Source organism: Triticum aestivum, chromosome 7A (genome assembly GCF_018294505.1).
Source record: "Triticum aestivum cultivar Chinese Spring chromosome 7A, IWGSC CS RefSeq v2.1, whole genome shotgun sequence".
NCBI lineage: Eukaryota > Viridiplantae > Streptophyta > Magnoliopsida > Poales > Poaceae > Triticum > Triticum aestivum.
Genome location: NC_057812.1, coordinates 303,932,093 through 303,949,165, shown reverse-complemented (window position 1 = coordinate 303,949,165; position 17,073 = coordinate 303,932,093). Strand labels below are relative to the sequence as shown.

Here is a 17,073-nt window from a genome sequence, read left to right as displayed (position 1 = left end):
CTGTAGCTGCCTCTGTAACCTCCTCTGCCTTTGTTGTCTCTCTTCGGTGGGGCTGTGCACTGGTAACTGAGATGCCCTTTCAGCCCACAATTGTGGCAGTCTCTTGTCTCAGGCCTATTCATTATGTGATAAGCAGGTCTGGAAGCCACCTTTGACCGCTCCACAGCTTTCAGTCTAGTCTCCTCCTGTGCTATAGCAGCAATGGCATCTCTTAGTGACGGCAACTCAGCTTGTTGCATTAAGATAGCCCTTCTATTCTCAAACATGGAGTCCAGCCCCTTCAAAAACTTGAGGACACGCCTATCCTCAACCCACTTTCTAGCTATCACTGCACACTTAGCATGTGGCAACACAATAGGTGCAAGATAGTCTAAATCAGCCCAAAGATGTTTCAGCTCTTCAACATACATCATTACAGTCCTATCACCTTGAGTGAGATCATGCACAGTTTCTTCAATTTTGGAGACCAACATGACATTTCCCTTCCCTAAGTACATACTAGCTAACGCTGCCCATACCTCAGCAGCAGTAGGGAGGTCCTCCACCGAAGCAGCAACAGAAGGGGATAGAGAACTCAGCAGCCAATTCAACACGAAACTGTCCGTGGCATTCCATTTCTTCCATGAAGCTCCCCTCTTGTCTTCTGGTTCCTTCACCTCACCAAGAGCATAGTCTTCCAGTGACTTAGTTCTGAGGATGAGTTTACCTCTCCTCGACCACCTCAGGTAGTTTTCTACACCTTCTAACTTCACCTCGTTTGGAGCCAGCTCAATCTTCTGCACCATCTCTGCCTGCGCAGCGCTCGAGCCCACATCAGCAGGTGCCTTCTCACCTGCAGCCACCATCTTCGCGGCCATGATGTCCGCAAGCTTGTCCATTGCAGCCGCCAGTGCTTCCTCCGCCATTTTCCCTTTCAGTCAGCAGCAGACCAAAAACAGCAGGACTTTCAGCACCTGCAAGCAGCAGTAGCACTCCTCTTCTCCTCTTCTCAACCAGCAGCAGTTCGTCACCTCTCCTTCCTTTACCAACCCGCAGCAATCAACAGCCGAGAGCAGAAGGGGACTTGGAGACAAACTGCAGCTTCTCGCAGTGGACCTGACAGCGTTGCTGCCGTGTCAGGTGAGATGCGTGACCTGCCCTTCCTTTTCTCTCTTCCCCTCAATCTCTCTCTCGCTGCCTCACGCAGCAGCAGCAGCACCTCCAGCACGCAGCAGCTCCAGCAGCACGTGCGCACAGCAACCTCCTCTCCCGAGCCGGCCGCGCCGCCTCGCTGCACTCCGCCACCAGCCGCAGCCGCTGCGCCTAGCTCGCCGCCGTTCGCCCCCGGCAGGTCCTCCTCGCCGGACTACACCACCGGCGCCGCCGCTGCCGCTGCAGCCTGCTCTGATACCATGTTGAACTTGGAGGAGTAGCGTACCAGGAGCAGCTGCTGTTGTGTCTTTCTTGGTGTGTGGCGGCTCTCACGGAACAGAGGAGGAGGAGCTCCTCTTCTAGGTCAACATTTCTCATGGGCTTGGGCCTAAGAGATAGGTACAGATGGGCTAGGGCCCATACCGGTTCAACAGTAAGGATATCAAAATACAAGAGAATGCTGCAACGACCAAGGTGCCATATATATATCGAAGGTGCTCACAAACTTCCTTCGACTGGTGTGGCCCTGTTGCTTTCTTATTATAATGATAGTAGAGTTCAAAAGTTCTAGATGGCAGTGGTATATCAGTATCTTATTTCACTTTCATCGCTTCTATAAAAGCTAGATAAAATGATCTATATCACTAGAATCTATTGCCTTGCACATACTCCCTCTGTCCGGAATGATTTGTCGTAGAAATGGATGTATCTAGACATATTTTTAGTTCTAGATACATCCATTTCTGTGACAAGTAATTCGGGATGGAGGGAGTATTTGTCTACACAAACACTTGTATTCCTTTTTACACTGAATTTCCTTTTTGTTACAGGAGGATTCAGAATATGAAGTTACTGGAAACACTGTTGGAAGTGTTGGTCCTGAGAGCACAGAAAAGGATTCATCATTTCTTATAAAAACATTAGAATCATTCAAAGAAGCTTTGATTAAGGAGGATGACACAAATGTTGCTGAGATTGAGGCCTTCTTACTTTGCATTGATGTCGATGATGAGAAGAACTCTCTTATGAGGAAAATCATTGCTTTGAATTATTGATAACCGTGAGAGATCGTGTCTTGAGAGCAGGTGCAGAATCTGAATTCTACAGATTGAGAGCAGGTGCAGATTCTGAATTCTGCACACAGAAGACAGAACAGAGAGCTGGTGGCAAATGTGCAAGGGGAAGTTATGGAGAGCTTTCTTTGCTAGCTGAATAAGTCTATCAGGAGTCAAGGCCTGTTTTGTTGGAGGCTTGATGGAACTTGCCTGGCCTGATAAGTAACTGTGCGCGCGGTCGTCCTGGGTGCTTGGCTTGAGCTAGCATGCCGTGTTGTTATCTTGGTTGAGGCAGCTGGAGTTAGCAAGGTGATTAGTCAAGGGTGGTTGTCGATGCCATCTAAAAAATAGGTCTTAAAACTTCATATTTTCTCAGGAAAAATTCGTATGAATTAATGAATATCAGGCTACATTCAGGCGATATTGTTTGTCAGGCACAGCGCTCAGGGTAGCAACCACACATTTAAGTGAGCTTTTGTTGAAATGCGTTGGTACTTTAGTTTTTAGATTCTGTGATGATGGTATGCATAAATACATGAGCTCTTTCAACCAGTACCACATAGTATTAATGAGGTAACAGAAGCTTGCAATTCCATTATCCTGCATCTGCCCAAGTCTAGAAGGTCAGATAAGTTGTTCCGCAAGATAGACAACAATTTTTTATGGGTCATCACAGTGGGCCGAGAACTTGTTGATGAAGCCAATGATTGGGTTGATCATAGTGATACGGCATCAGACGTAATGCTAGATTTAACCCCAGACAAATGGGCAAACATGAAAAGAGGAAAGATGTCAATGCATGAGCCAGAGGGTTCCAGTGGTGAATATTTTGGACCAGAAGTTATGGATGTTTCACGCGAAGAAGCCATTCTTTCCAATGTTTACATATAAGATATACCAGTACATCCCAATTGGTAGGGCCCCTCCACTGATAAGCTGGATATCCTTTTAACAAGTGGCTCAGAGAGAATAAAGCGTTAGATTTTATCATACTTTTACAGTTTAACATGTCAAAGAAGGGAGAGGAGACACCAGCGGATGGCAAGATGGATGAACTGTTGGATAGTGTTAGCCTTAATTACCTAATTCCTAATGAAGTGGAAAACTTTATGACCAGCATAGAAAATGTGCAACACTCTTCTTCTGAGCATGAAGGGCAGAATGATGATTTCGAAGCAAATATCATTGAGCAAGATGATGAACACATTGGAAAGATTTTACTAATCTTACTGTTGCATGCAAAGACATTGGTGATGTCATATCAGAAGACCCACAGAAGGTTTAGGTTTCCGAGGGCAAGCAGAAATAAGTGATAGCTATGCCGATATTCTAAATAATGGCAACACATATTATGTAAACACAGTTCTGCAGTATTTTCATTGTTTATCGGAGCTCAAAGAAATCTTAATAATTTGTGAAGACGTATGAGTGCTCGGGGCTGATGTTCTATGGTTGATTTCGGAATGTGTAAGAGCAGGGCGAATGGTTCCTCAAGTGGGATCGTACTCTGAGGGGAATGGTTCCTCAAGTAAGTGTTGCTTTTCTATTCCAAAGCTAGGCTTTCCAGATAACCATTATCATATGAAAATTCATGATTTCTGATCACTTAGCTGTAATCCTATAGTGGAACAAGTACCGGAATTATTGCATGGCAATGGCACCTTAGTCTTTTCATGTCAAAGTAGATTTTCTGATGCGCTTGTGCCATCTATTACTATTAGTCTTACCTCATCCATGGTAATATTTTAACCTGCACATGAGTATCAGTTATATCTTTCTATCCGAAACAGCCTTCCAGCTACCCTTTCAAAGAAGTAAACTATGTGTGAATATATACCCTTTGTATACGCAACTTTAGAATATGAAGCCTCTTCTAACTTTACAGCGTACATCCTCATTGATTTATCATTGATAAATCAACCTAGAGAGGATGATTCTATAGGGTTGCCTGATCTTTTATGATTGAACATAAGGAACAAATGAACAACTCAGTATTGAGTCTGAATAAGCAAAAATGTTGATCAGAAACACAATACCAAGTCATACACTCACAAACCAATTCTGGAAATGGAATTGTAGTGTAAACCAGTGTGATCCTTCACAACTTAATGATCAACATATATCCAATCGGAGTTTATTGTTCAGTATGATTCGAGTCTTGTTGGTAGGCATTGTTCAATAGTCAACATAAGTCCAACATTGTATTTCGAATGATCAGTCTAACTTCTCCATTGAAACATGCGACAGATATTCAGTGAGCAAAAAGGGCAGTGGAAGGCAGCAACCCAACCCCAGGAGTTCCTTTGAACCCTTCAGCGTTAATACAATTATGCTTACACAGATCATGAGAAGTAGGATGCTATAAATGTGTAAGTTGATGTATGTGTGCAAACATATCACTCTGACAAAACCTTAGGAGTAGAGAGACATTCAAATTTGATATTTTTACACACAAGATTTATATGTTGTGTTTGTTTGAAATGCAGAATATTGGGCCATTTCCAGCCTCAACAAAGCAAACCTCCTTTTGTGGACGTTGGACTGAGATCAGCATTACAATATTGGCCGCCAAGGAACTCTAATTGAAGAAACTGGAAGGTACTGATATACACTCTTGTACTAACAACAGCATTGCTTGATAAGCTGTCTTGTACCCCTTACTACCATTCGTGATGGTCTGCAAGCTATGATTTATGAGCCAATATAAAGTTTAAATAGTTGCTTCACTTGGCAGCACAGAAGGTGGTTTAGATTTTTTTTGTTATATTCTAGTAATAAAGAAGAATGCCCAGAGCACAACTTATGCAGAGAGCAATTGATTAACTGTTATTTATCCAGTTAAACCAATTATGGTGCTTAACAAGTGATATGTTTGGATTTTGTTAGCATTTTGTTAAACTTAAACCGAACTCCAACCTACAAGCAAACTATCATGGGTTAATGTACTGGTAATAGTAGTTCACAAACTGCAATATCCAAAGGGGCTGTGTAGTTGCTTGTGTGCAAAACAGCATAATTATGTACAGTAGGCCTCAAAAGAATAACTATGGTTGTGCTACAGCTATGTGGTTTCAACACCTATTTTTGCTGTTAATTTGCGTAACATATTTCAAATTCATTGGATGTAGAAGGATAATTTTGTTACTCTCAGCCATTATTGTTGGTTACAAATAGAGTGACAAATTAAAGGCTCATTTCCCCCCAATAAGTGTTCCTTGCAAAATGATATTTTCCAATATAATTTAATTCATGGGCTTCTTTTCATCAAATATATTTTGTACTGGGATGATGGAGTTGGTCTGTGTTTGCATTTCATAATGCTTTCTTAAGAGGCTTTTTATGACACCCGTACATAATTATGGTTGGCATTTTGAAGGATTGTTGTATTTGGTTACCTGTATTATAATTATTCTTGAGTGAATTAAATCAGAAGCTATTTTTATCAAAAAGCAGTTTTCTTTCCTATGAGGCTATGATGGCAATCATAATTTTGATAGTATACCTCAACCAAACATACTTTTGATAGTATACCTCAAGCAAACATAACAACTATTACAGTTTTAGAGAAGATAAAGATCCAGATTTGTTCATACCTAGAGGATCTCGCCTTCTTGATGCTCTTTGCTTACACAACGTACTCCTTGGGAAGTTTTCCTCCAGGTCTGGCTGTTGTGATGGCCGAAGGAAGAGCAAGGAGGGGGGGAGGGATGGCAGAGGAGGTTCACATATATAGGTAGGCCATGGAGGATAACTGGCTAGCAGATCATGGCCTAATCTAGCACTACCATATATACCTGATAGGTGCAGATCTATTTCCTTTTTCCATCAAATGCACACCAGTTAATAAATTAGGCATTGAGGGATGGCACAGGAGGTTACCATATATTGGTAGGCCATGCAGGGGAAGGCTGGGTAGCAGATATCTTTCCTTCTTTCAGATATATACTTATGTATCGTGCATATATCATTCCTTTTTTCATCAAACGCACAACTCTTAATAAATTAGAAAAGATGTCAGAAACGCACAACTTATCATTGATTGCATGCCACTAAGTTACTGCTTAGTTTATATGAGGTATAAAATTTTCCCATATAAAAACAAAATATCTTATTTGCCTATTTAAATATTTGATCTATTTTTAATATTGTTCAATTTGAAGAGGTAAACATGAACTTTCTATATAATTCTTGTGTATTGAATCAGTTCAACCTTCAACGTGTACTATAAATCAAGTTCAGTTAAAAAACAATTAATGATAAATATTTTGTTTCTGAAAGATGGCAATTAACAGCCTTCTGATTTTGTTGTTTGCACATTCAAATGACAGATGCACCTAATGCATCATCTATCTTTTGCAAGGTCGACATCGACCGAGTACGAGCGGCCGTAGGTCACAAGGGGGCGTGGAACTGATGCAGGCCATCTGTGACAGAGCAGACTACAGCGACTTTGCACAGCTAGGTACATACTCTACACGACTACATGGTAGCAACTTGAAGAAAATTATTCCTTTTTGCTTCCAAGACCTGATATCGTCCTCGCTGGTGTATTGAGGCGCCGTGACCCGGCCTCAGTCGCAGGGCCAGGGCGAAGCCGTATCCCCGACGCCCAAGACACGGCCACGGTGGTGTAGCCTGTGGTGAGACATACCAGACTCTAACGACTTTGCCGAGCCAGGTACACCCTCTACAGGACTACACGGTAGCAACTTGAATTTTTTTTTGACTTGATTAGTATAGTAGCTTAGTAGTAGTAGGTTCCAATACTTGCAAGGTCATGTCGAACATTCGTAGCACCGGATATGCAAGCCTGGGATTATATATGCGTGGGGGTCTGTGATATTGTGATTGGTCTTATATATGTTAAGCTTTATGATATTTGCACAAACTGTATAAGACAAACTGACTGTTTGATTTGTTAATGTTTCTTTGACGAGCGAAGCAAAATGCATCATTGTCTTGGTTGGCTATGATCCAATTAGCCAATCCAAAATTCATATATCTCTACTCCTAGTAAAACAGTACCAGGCTAGTCTGTTTAGTAATAAGAGCCATAGAGATTATGGTTTTCCAAATAATTTATAACAAACACCATGAAATTAATTAAATGAGAACCAAAACCTATATTGCTTGATGATTTCCTCATTTGAAATATTAATAATGCTAACCTCAATTATGGTATAATTGCATTGATTAAAAAAAACAATGGCGTTAAGAAAATGTATAAGTTCAAATGTTTTTGGGTTTTGATTATCAGTCTCTATCAAAATTCTAATGAATATACTATATTGTCGTGGTGGCTCATTGATTTCCCTGTTCAAATTTCTGTTTTCAGTGCAAATGTGTTTGTTGATCAACTAAACTTGGTGAATGTACAATCAGGGGGAGCCTTGAAGCCTTCTCATGTAAGAGTATGCTCAAATAAATTTAGATAAGTGAGTCCATTACATCATTCTAATAGTGTCAAGTTACACTTTAATTTGCAGGCAAAGCATGCAGCAAATTATCGTTGGATTTCAGAAATACTTGAATATGAGGTACATACTTTCCATCACCCTATGATTTACGACAAATGCTTTTATTTTAGTGCTGATGTTGCTAAGTAGGCATTGATGTGATAGTTACATATAGTTCGTATTGCCAAATATATAGTTCGTGACTTCATTGGACGCCTTGAGCTTGCCAGCCAGGCAGGGAAGTAGTTTTAGGCGGGAAACAGTCTTCTGGTGGGAAACAGAGATGCTGTTGGCGCCAACAAGTAAAAGGGGGGAAAGAGAGGGAGAGAAACAACCCCCAATCCACACACACATCCTCCTCCTTCTCTGTAACCTCTCATCAAGCAGATCTGCTCCCTCCTCTGCAGCAGATCCTCATCCCCTACTCTCCACCAGAAGCCACTACAAGCAATTGTATTGGCTATGATCTTTTTATAAGCTGGCACTATCTCCACTGGTGTTCTTCATTTGGAATATGATGGTATGCCTGACAAAACATGATCCTAATCTAGTTATTTTACAGTAGAGAAAGATCCAGCCATATGCTCTCTGACCGCGCGGCCGACAGAACGAAGCCTGTCCGAGGCAATGGCTGAATTTATATTCACCTGCACCATGAAGCGTGGCTAAGACCTACTCTCGACCCGGATGCCGTACCCACTACCTCGGCTTCTTGCTCGTTCTCTTCTTCCTTACAGTATTCCTGCTGATCTCAAATTCCTAGCGTGGCAGAGGTCAGAGCAAAGGGCGAGGGAGAGGCGCATGGTGCCGGCAAGCGAGTGCAATAGGATAAAGGAGGAAGAAGGAGAACTCCTAATGCGACACCCCCACGCCATCAACGACCGCTCGTCGACGTCCAAGACACTCATGATCAATATCTAACCCACGTCCGCCTCCACATCCTTCTTCGGTTTGCCGTAGGTGACCTAAGCGGTGGGGGCGAGAGTTAGTTGCGGTTGGAGGCGCTGGAAACCAGTGGGGGTTTTGAGGGAAAGAGCAGCGAGAGGGAGAGGGGCACGGGGATCTCGGGAAGATCGGCAAGGGGAGTGATCCTCGGCTTCATTTTTCGTGAATGGAGCGTAGCACGGCGGGGGAATATTCTTCCGCTCGGCAGAGTATAGACCGTCAATTAATTGCTACGTGCAATCCTAACCTCTGTTTTAGGCCGTTAGATATCATTAAGTGGGATAATCTGATGGCACCAATTAATCTTGGTACACATAATGGGGTGGTTATAGATAAGAAAATGTTCTTGTGGTTAATAGTAGTATAGATATTAACTTACTAATGTGTCAGCCCAATGTATTTTTAATATTATTTGAATGTTCTACACGATGTTAGCGTGTCTAGAATTCAACGGTAGAGGAAGTGATAGGGGTTTTTGAGCTGGATGCGGGCTTTGATAGATGTGACGGAAGTGATAGGGGTTTTTGAGCTGGATGCGGGCTTTGATAGATGTGACAATTTCCGCTTTGTACCTCTTCGAGGAAAATGACAGTAGGTGCAGAAAATGTTGGAGGCACAATGCTGCCGCCGAAGGATGTAAATATCCTGTGCACGCACATGCATTTGCTAGTTTAGGAAAAACATTAAACCCTGGCGACTCATCTCATCTAGCGGCAAGCCCTATTACCCCTGTACAGCTTACCAAATGGGGCTAACTGCTCATTCATGGCAGACAACCGAATGATTCGTTCATGACGTAGCAACAAAATCAATTAATAATCCAACAATATGGTAATAAAACCAAACTTCAATAATACCAAAACACCATAAAGTTTGAATAGTTTGATTATACCAAAACATTTTAAAATTTGTGAACATACGTCTATAGAAGACCCCATTAAGTTATTATCTAAGTATTCATATAAAAAAAGTAATTATCAAATCGATCCATAACAAATCTGAAGTATAGGAATATATTATTGGCATATCTGCATGCATCAGACCATCGATCCCTAACAAAGCTGTAATAGCCATTTAAGACTGACATATGAATGTGCATCGGACCATATTCAGTCGTCTAAAACACTCAAGGCCGCTATAATTTCAGCCGGTATGTTTCCAGCTGCTTCATTGTTTTTGATCGTCAGCATCTGAACCATCACGTTCTTTCTGAGCTGTATTGAATCCTATAAAAGATGGAAAAAAATAATTTAAAAATTTGCTATAAAATATATTGCACGACAAACATTATTATTGTGTACTTACGTGAGTGGTCATCCTACCAGAATGAGTAGTACCATTCTAGTGGGCCATCTCCTGTAGGACAAGGAAAGCGGAGTCTTTGCTGTTACAAAAAAAGTTACTATATTAAGGTGGTGTTTGGTTTTCTAGTCCTAAGACTTTTTCTAGTCCCAACTAAAAAGTCCCTAGTTCCTAAAAGGTCCTTCCCTGTTTGTTTCCAGAGACTAAAAGTCCCTAGTCCCTTCCTAGAGGTTATTAAATGACTATGTTGCCCCTAGTATATAAAAAAATAACAATCAAACAACACCATGGGGTGGCGGACCAATGGGTGCATGGAGGGGTATTGTTGGAGAAGTCCCATAAAGACTCTCCTTGCGAGTCTTCTTCATTTAGTCCCAAATGCCTAGTTTAGTCCCTAAAAAGTCCCTCCCGTTTGGTAAAAAAGTCTCTAAGAGGGACTTTTTCTAGTCACTACACAAAAAAGTCCTGGAAACAAACACCCCCTAAAACTATAACGGTGTGTTTATAATGTATGTGATCAATTTAGAATATTACCGCCTGCCGGTAGAAGATTTCCCGCATATTGACCAGTCCATGAGGTTGGTATTCCAACCAGGGATCCTCAGCTGCAACACATTGTTGGACTCTTGCTTCAACATTGTGATTTCTTTCCTCGTTTCAGTGCTATGAAAGCTGTATGGTCCACCATAGGCGTCGATACATGGATCAATTGGGAGAACCCTCCTACTTCCCATGTTGACTACAAGAAGTCTGTATGAAGAATCCACCGAAACAAATGGTAGTAGATACTACGGTAAATAGACACATGTTAGTAGCTAATATAATAAGCAAAATAAATGTTTAGAATGAGTCTCTTACAATGTTAGAGTTGAACACATCATATTTAGGAAACGGCCGGACAACGACATTGTCAATCAGCACTGCGGTGCGTGTTTCTTGATCCATCCAAGAGTGTCTGAGGGCCCGTGCCTGAGAATGAAACTGCAAGTTGAAAAAATGTCTGTTTGCAAGCATTCTTGTACCTGCAGTGGTCTCTACTTCAGCACTCGCAAGTTTACGAACTGCAAGATTGAAGCATTCGGGATGAATTTGCCCAAGAAGCAAAATTGTTTCCTGGAGCATCCGTAGGGTGATTTCAATCCGATACGGTCGTTCGCTTCTAATCCAAATTGTGCTGGCCAAAAAATGCAGACCAATCATTACCAAAAAACATCACGTATTGTCTAACTCTTTTGTATAGTAAAGATCAGTGAAAAAAATTATTTAATTAAAAACATCCTAACTCCTTTTTGATAATCTGGTAGATTTTTTTATGTACCATATGCCACATGTACCATAGGTAAAAAAGTGTATCAGACAATTAACACGTATCAATAATAGTTATTTAATAATGTAGGCCCATGATAACCAAATAACTTATTCATTACATAGGCGAATGCCTTTGTGTTGCTATGGGGCAATAAAATAATGTATTGTGCAGTAATTAATCAAATATATGCAATCAGAAACCATGCATATTGAAACCAAGTAATAGACAGAGCAATACAACTTACTTTAGTGCCTCATCGTCTTGTTCAGCAGTGATAGATTGAAAAATATAGTCAACGGTATCTGCTAGAGCATTTGCATTGGCAGCAGCCTCCTGAGGGGCGGGCAAAGCCTCTTGTGGTCCGACCTGAACTTCCATTGCTTCGTGCACAACCTCCATTGATGAGAGTGGTGAGTGATCGGAAATTGGTGAAGACAGGGATGGGTGTTCAAACAGGAGCTCGTCAAAGGTTATATGAAGGGATCACATCCTGTTTGACAGCTGCATCTTTGTGACTTTATTGCCTTCCAAATAATAAGGCAACTTCCATCTTTGAAAGCCAAATAATAAAGAAACTTTTGATTCCACCTGATTTTCAACATCGTAGGCATTAAAGTATGACAGGACATGGTCACTCAGGCAGATGGAAGGTGCCCCATATCCTTCTATCTGTGCATGTTTCCATTGTTCATTTCCTAATAGAAATAATTTTCAGCAGCGTACACAAGTTATTCTCCACTATATTATATGTTAGAAAAAGATGTGGTTCCATTAGAGTAGCTTAATAACAAAATTATTCCTACCCCTAAAATATTATATAGATAAGTTAAAACATGAACAACGTGTTTCCAGATCTTTTACCTTCCCCACCAGCTCACCCGCCTTGTCGTGCAGAGCCATCTTCTCCTTCTTCAGTCGACTGGCATCTCGATTAGCTGTCTCGAGAGCGGTTTTCAGTCTGGAGTTCTCCTATTCAAGAGCTCCGACCGAAGCCAATTTCTCCTCTGCAAGCTTCGTTTTGCTTGAGGCCTCCTTCTGTGCCTCTGCAAGGTCTTGGTCCTTCTTCTTCAGAGCTTCCTCCAGTTTATCTGTGGCGCGTCGAGTGGAACCAACATCAAGAATGGACAAGAAAGAAAAGCCACCCGTTAAGAATAGAGAACCTCACCAGCCATACCTTTCGCTTCTTCTTGCGCCTTCCTCAAATTCTCCTGAGCAAGCTTCAAGTTAAGGTTGAGCTGGATCTGCTGATTCTCCAACTCAGTATAGCGAGCTACAAGTTCGCAAGATTTCTGTAAAAAGGAAAATCAGTCGACAGACGTCCAAGATAAGTTGCTTCCGAGTAACTAAGAGACAATGATGACGTTTCTAAGACCACAGCCGAATCAAAAACATTCGACAGTAGTCTCGGGGACTACACCCAGTGGGTGCACTCAGCGTGCCCCCACTGGTTCGACCAAAAAAATAAAGTCGACTGCCGCAGTCGACCGGATACAATTCCACGCGACCTGGCCCGACCAAACCGAGCGAAGAAATACAGCTACAACAACACAATGTAAAGACTACAGTCGACTGCCAGCAGTCCACCGTAGTCTCGGGGACTATACCCAGTGGGTGCACTTAGCGTGCCCCCACTCGTCCAAAGGATTGGCAGACACACCCAGTGGGTGTACAGATACAGATACAAAAGATCTTCGAAAAAGAGACTCTTCAAACAGCATATCATAACAGACCAAGTGTCGAGTCGACTCACCTGGACGTTGCTCTGAAGAGCCGAACTCGCGTCATAGGCTGCTTGGCTGGCCTCCCGAGCCATCTTCACTTGCTCCATCATGATCCCCGCCTGGCGTATAGCCTCCTTTGCAGCAGCCGCTTGGTCCTCAGGGACGGGGTACGCAGCAAAAAGCGAAGGTGGATCCGCAGTTGACGCCGAGGGCCGCGCACTCACCAGAGGAACGACGAAGGTCACAGAAGCCCGAGTGGTGTCACCACCATCCCAAGCCACGGCCTCGGACGCCGGAGCGGATTGCGGGGTCTTGTCAGCCGACGCCCTCTTGTGCCTCCTCACTCTCAACAGATCGTCGTCGTCGTCATCCGGGAGGTCAATAACATGAGGAGCTACAAGGAAAACATTCAATCGACCAGAGTAGCAATAAAGGTTCAGTCGACTCAAAGGCAGGACGTCAGCAATCGTACCAGGGTTGGAGGTAACAGCGTCCTCCATCTCTTGGTCGTCGTTCCTGGCGGAGACCTCAGAAGTAGCACCGCTGCAAATTTCGAAAGTCAATCAGTTGGTTCAGTGAATCGACCAAGGATCCGTCCACGGTCGACAAAGGAAAGCAAGTCTTATTATTACCCAGAAATGGTAGGAACAGCTATCTTCATCTTGGGCAGAGCCTTGGGCGGCTTGGATGGCGTCGCTCGTGGATGCTTGGGAGCCTTCCCAGTCGGCGGAGGAGAAGAGGTCCGAGGGCGTTTCGACGACTTCCCAACAGGAGCAGTCGCCTTGCCACGTTCCCGCGCTGGATCGTGGGTGAGCTTGGATCGCCCCTCCGGGCGGGGGGGTTCAACCTCCTCCTCCTCCCCTTCGCTGGAGAAGATGTCGTCGCCTCCCTCTCCCTCACCGTCGGACTCCCACTCGCCTTGGTCGTCCCCGCTCTCGCCTCCGCTCGCCTCCCCTTCCTCAGTCGACCCCTGTGCCCCGTTGGGCGTCGAGTACATCTCGGTGGTCGCCTGGAAAACAACAGACAAGACGAAGGTCAATCGACTTATTCAAAGAAGACCAATGCAGAAGACAAGATATCAGTCGGGAGCACAAAGACATACCTGGTCCACCTCATACGAGTTGTCGAGAGGGGTTACCCTCCTGGCTCCTCGGGGGTTGTCTTTGTTCCCCGTGATGCTCGACAGCCACCCTCCACCATCTCGTCGGTGACCTCCTCCGGGTGGACCCGAGTGGTGTCATCAAGACCCGAATACAGCCACATCGGGTGGTCGCGGGCCTGGAGCGGTTGGATGCGCCTTTGAAGGAAGACCTCCAGCAGGTCCATACCAGTCACACCCTCACGGACAAGCTCAACCACTCGACCTGCCAGCACCTTGACTTGGGCCTTTTCCTCCGGCGCGACTTTCAGAGAGGCAGGCTTCTCGGCTCGGTCGAGGGAAAAAAGAGGAAGACCAGTCGACTGTCCTGGGGTCGCCTCGTCCTTGCAGTAGAACCAGGTCGACTGCCAGCCACGGACCGACTCCGGGAAGGTGATAGATGGAAAACAGCTCTTCCCCCTCGTCTGGATCACCAGGCCCCCGCACAGCTGGATCACCTGCGTCCTCTCGTCACTCGACTTAGCCTTCTTGACCGATTGAGAACGGCAGGTAAAGATGTGTTTGAAGAGTCCCCAATGGGGTCGACAACCCAAGAAAGCCTCACACATGGAGATGAAAGCAGCAAGGTAGACAATGGAGTTGGGAGTGAAGTGGTGGAGCTGCGCTCCGAAGAAATTCAGGAAACTCCGGAAGAAAGGATGGGGCGGCAGAGAAAACCCTCGGTCGATGTGGGTGGCTAGGAGCACGCACTCACCGTCGCGGGGTTGAGGTTCGATCTCTCCCCCTGGAAGACGCGCAGCTTCGTGGGGAATGACTCCCCCCTCGACCATATCGTCGAGATCCTCTTGCTGGAGCACCGATGGCATCCAGTCGCCCTGGATCCAACCTTTGGGCAGAGCGGTCCTAGAGGAAGATCCACCCCGAGCTGACCTCTTCCCTTTCCCCGCCGCCGCCGCCTTCTTCGCGCGCTCCAGAGCGGAGGTCTTGCTCTTCGTCATCGTCGCCGGCAAAGTCTCGCACGGGCCTGCTGCGTTGGGGCGGGAACGGAGGTGGCGGAGGGACTTGCGAAGGGGGAGAGGCGGAAGAAAGGAGGAGAATAGAGCGCACTGCTTGGAAACCCCGAGCCGGCGATTTATAAGGGACCGCTTCCGAGTGGCTGACTGGTAGGCCCAGGCTATCCAGTCAAATCCCGCAGCAGACGCGTGCGCAGTACGTGGCGAAAAAGACGACGCGGGGATCGAGGAGCTTCCGCTTTATCGCTTCCGATTACTGCGGCCGCTCCCGTCCCGCGCACATCCCAAAATCCGAATCCCGCGACATCCGCGGGCCACAAAACAACTTGTCAAAACAGAAGACCCCGATCGCGCCGGCGCTCGGTATGTCACAAACAAAGAAATTCACTCGGCGAAAGGCCTGGAATGGATCAAGGCGACTGAAAAAGGTTGGCAACGTCATCCGTGACGATTGACCCAAAACGAGGCGCTCACATAGCCCGAAGAACCAGTCGGAAAGATCTCCAACTCTTTCCCCGCTCTAACCTCGATCCATTCGGGGGCTAATGATGAAGACATGTACCTAGGGTAGGGACATGGACCTGACCAAAGAGTCCTACCCTAGGACATCCCTAGGAGAAGTCACCTTTCAATCGACTTGAAGGTATCCCACTCGACGGGTTCAAGACACCCGACCAAGAAGCTATCACTCGACCATGAAGCCAACCACTCGACTGCCAGGAGACCTAAAGTCACTCCGCAGGCAAACGGTCGGCTGTTAAGTAGTCTTTATGATCATTATAGCACTTTATTAGGGACGTTACCAGAAACGCCCAACCTTAAATGTACCTTAAACCCTGCATTACTGAGGGCGGGAGGGGTCCAGCGAACTCTATATAAGCCACCCCCCTCCTCAGTATGAAGGGTTCGCACCCCTGTATCCATACACGCATAATCCAGTCGACCGCCTTCGGGCTCCGAGACGTAGGGCTATTACTTCCTCTAAGAAGGGCCTGAACTCGTAAACCTCATGTGTAACAACTTCCCAATAGCTAAGATCTAGCCTCTCCATATTCACCCCCCTACATCACTGTCAGAGTTAGAACCACGACAGGCACAACCTCTTGGGTCTCGGGGACAGCACCCTCCAGGGACGTGGGCACAACAACCCCTAGGGGCGCAGTGCTTCCAATGATCGTCTCCATCGGTGACCGAAAACACGTGAGTGTTTGGTTATTCCTGATGGAATATATGCAAACTGGGGTGGGTAGGGAATTAGGAGGTTCAGGCCGTGTATAGAGATATTTATGGAGACTTAATATTGCCTTCCATAAATCGAAATCCATTTAATTAATGCCAAACGTTTCTAATTAGGGGAAATTGTGGATGTATCAGATCTTGGGGACGTATCAGATCATTCTCAGATTGTTCTGAGTGAAATAATATCTTCCGATTGAATAGTTTTTTTTTATCAATCCCAACGAGAAGAAACAATTTACAATTGTACAAAACCAAATATTTTAGTAGGACACATCTAGTTAAGCCCTAGAGATACACATAGGACGCCTTCTAGAAATAAATATCCACACATACCCATTTGTGTCTATAGTTCACTTGATCAATAAAATAGAGCAGTAGTGAGTATTGTCACAATATAATAGTGCATAAAACACCTAACATTGGCCTTTTATTCCCGCAAATCTTTAAAGATCAAGTAAGAGTTTATAATGCTCATAGTCTTGAGAAAAATAAAAGTCGTAAAGGAAAAAATGAAGCAACTATTGATTGATATATATTACAACTGGAACATAATCCTTACATGCACGCCATGCGCGCACCATCGTGTTAGGATCGATAAGGCATAAATGGAGGAGGGATAAGAGAGGGAGAACATGGACCAGAGGACTCTGGCGGATGGGGGCAAGCATGCGTCGGCGGAGGCGTGGGTGCGCGTGTTGTTATCCCAGGATCATGCTTGTGTTGGGATCGCACGAGGGGAAGAGGACTTACTTAGTTATTCCAAAAAAAACTGTTGCGTGCGTGTGCTGTTTCCTTTCCTGGCT

General features: G+C 44.7%; 2 long non-coding RNA genes across 2 annotated transcripts; one reads left to right on the top strand and one right to left on the bottom strand.

Annotated features, from left to right (window-relative positions):
* Window positions 1-1,562: 1,562 nt before the first annotated feature.
* On the top strand, window positions 1,563-9,548 carry LOC123153539 (uncharacterized). Its single transcript, XR_006476529.1, has 7 exons — window positions 1,563-1,625; window positions 1,962-3,714; window positions 4,434-4,565; window positions 4,673-4,784; window positions 6,547-6,864; window positions 7,522-7,591; window positions 7,673-9,548. It is a non-coding gene; the product is annotated as an uncharacterized lncRNA (long non-coding RNA).
* Window positions 9,549-9,679: 131 nt separating this feature from the next.
* Window positions 9,680-10,665, bottom strand: LOC123153540 (uncharacterized). Its single transcript, XR_006476530.1, has 3 exons — window positions 10,424-10,665; window positions 9,893-9,971; window positions 9,680-9,813 (listed from the first exon to the last, which is right to left on the bottom strand). It is a non-coding gene; the product is annotated as an uncharacterized lncRNA (long non-coding RNA).
* Window positions 10,666-17,073: the final 6,408 nt, after the last annotated feature.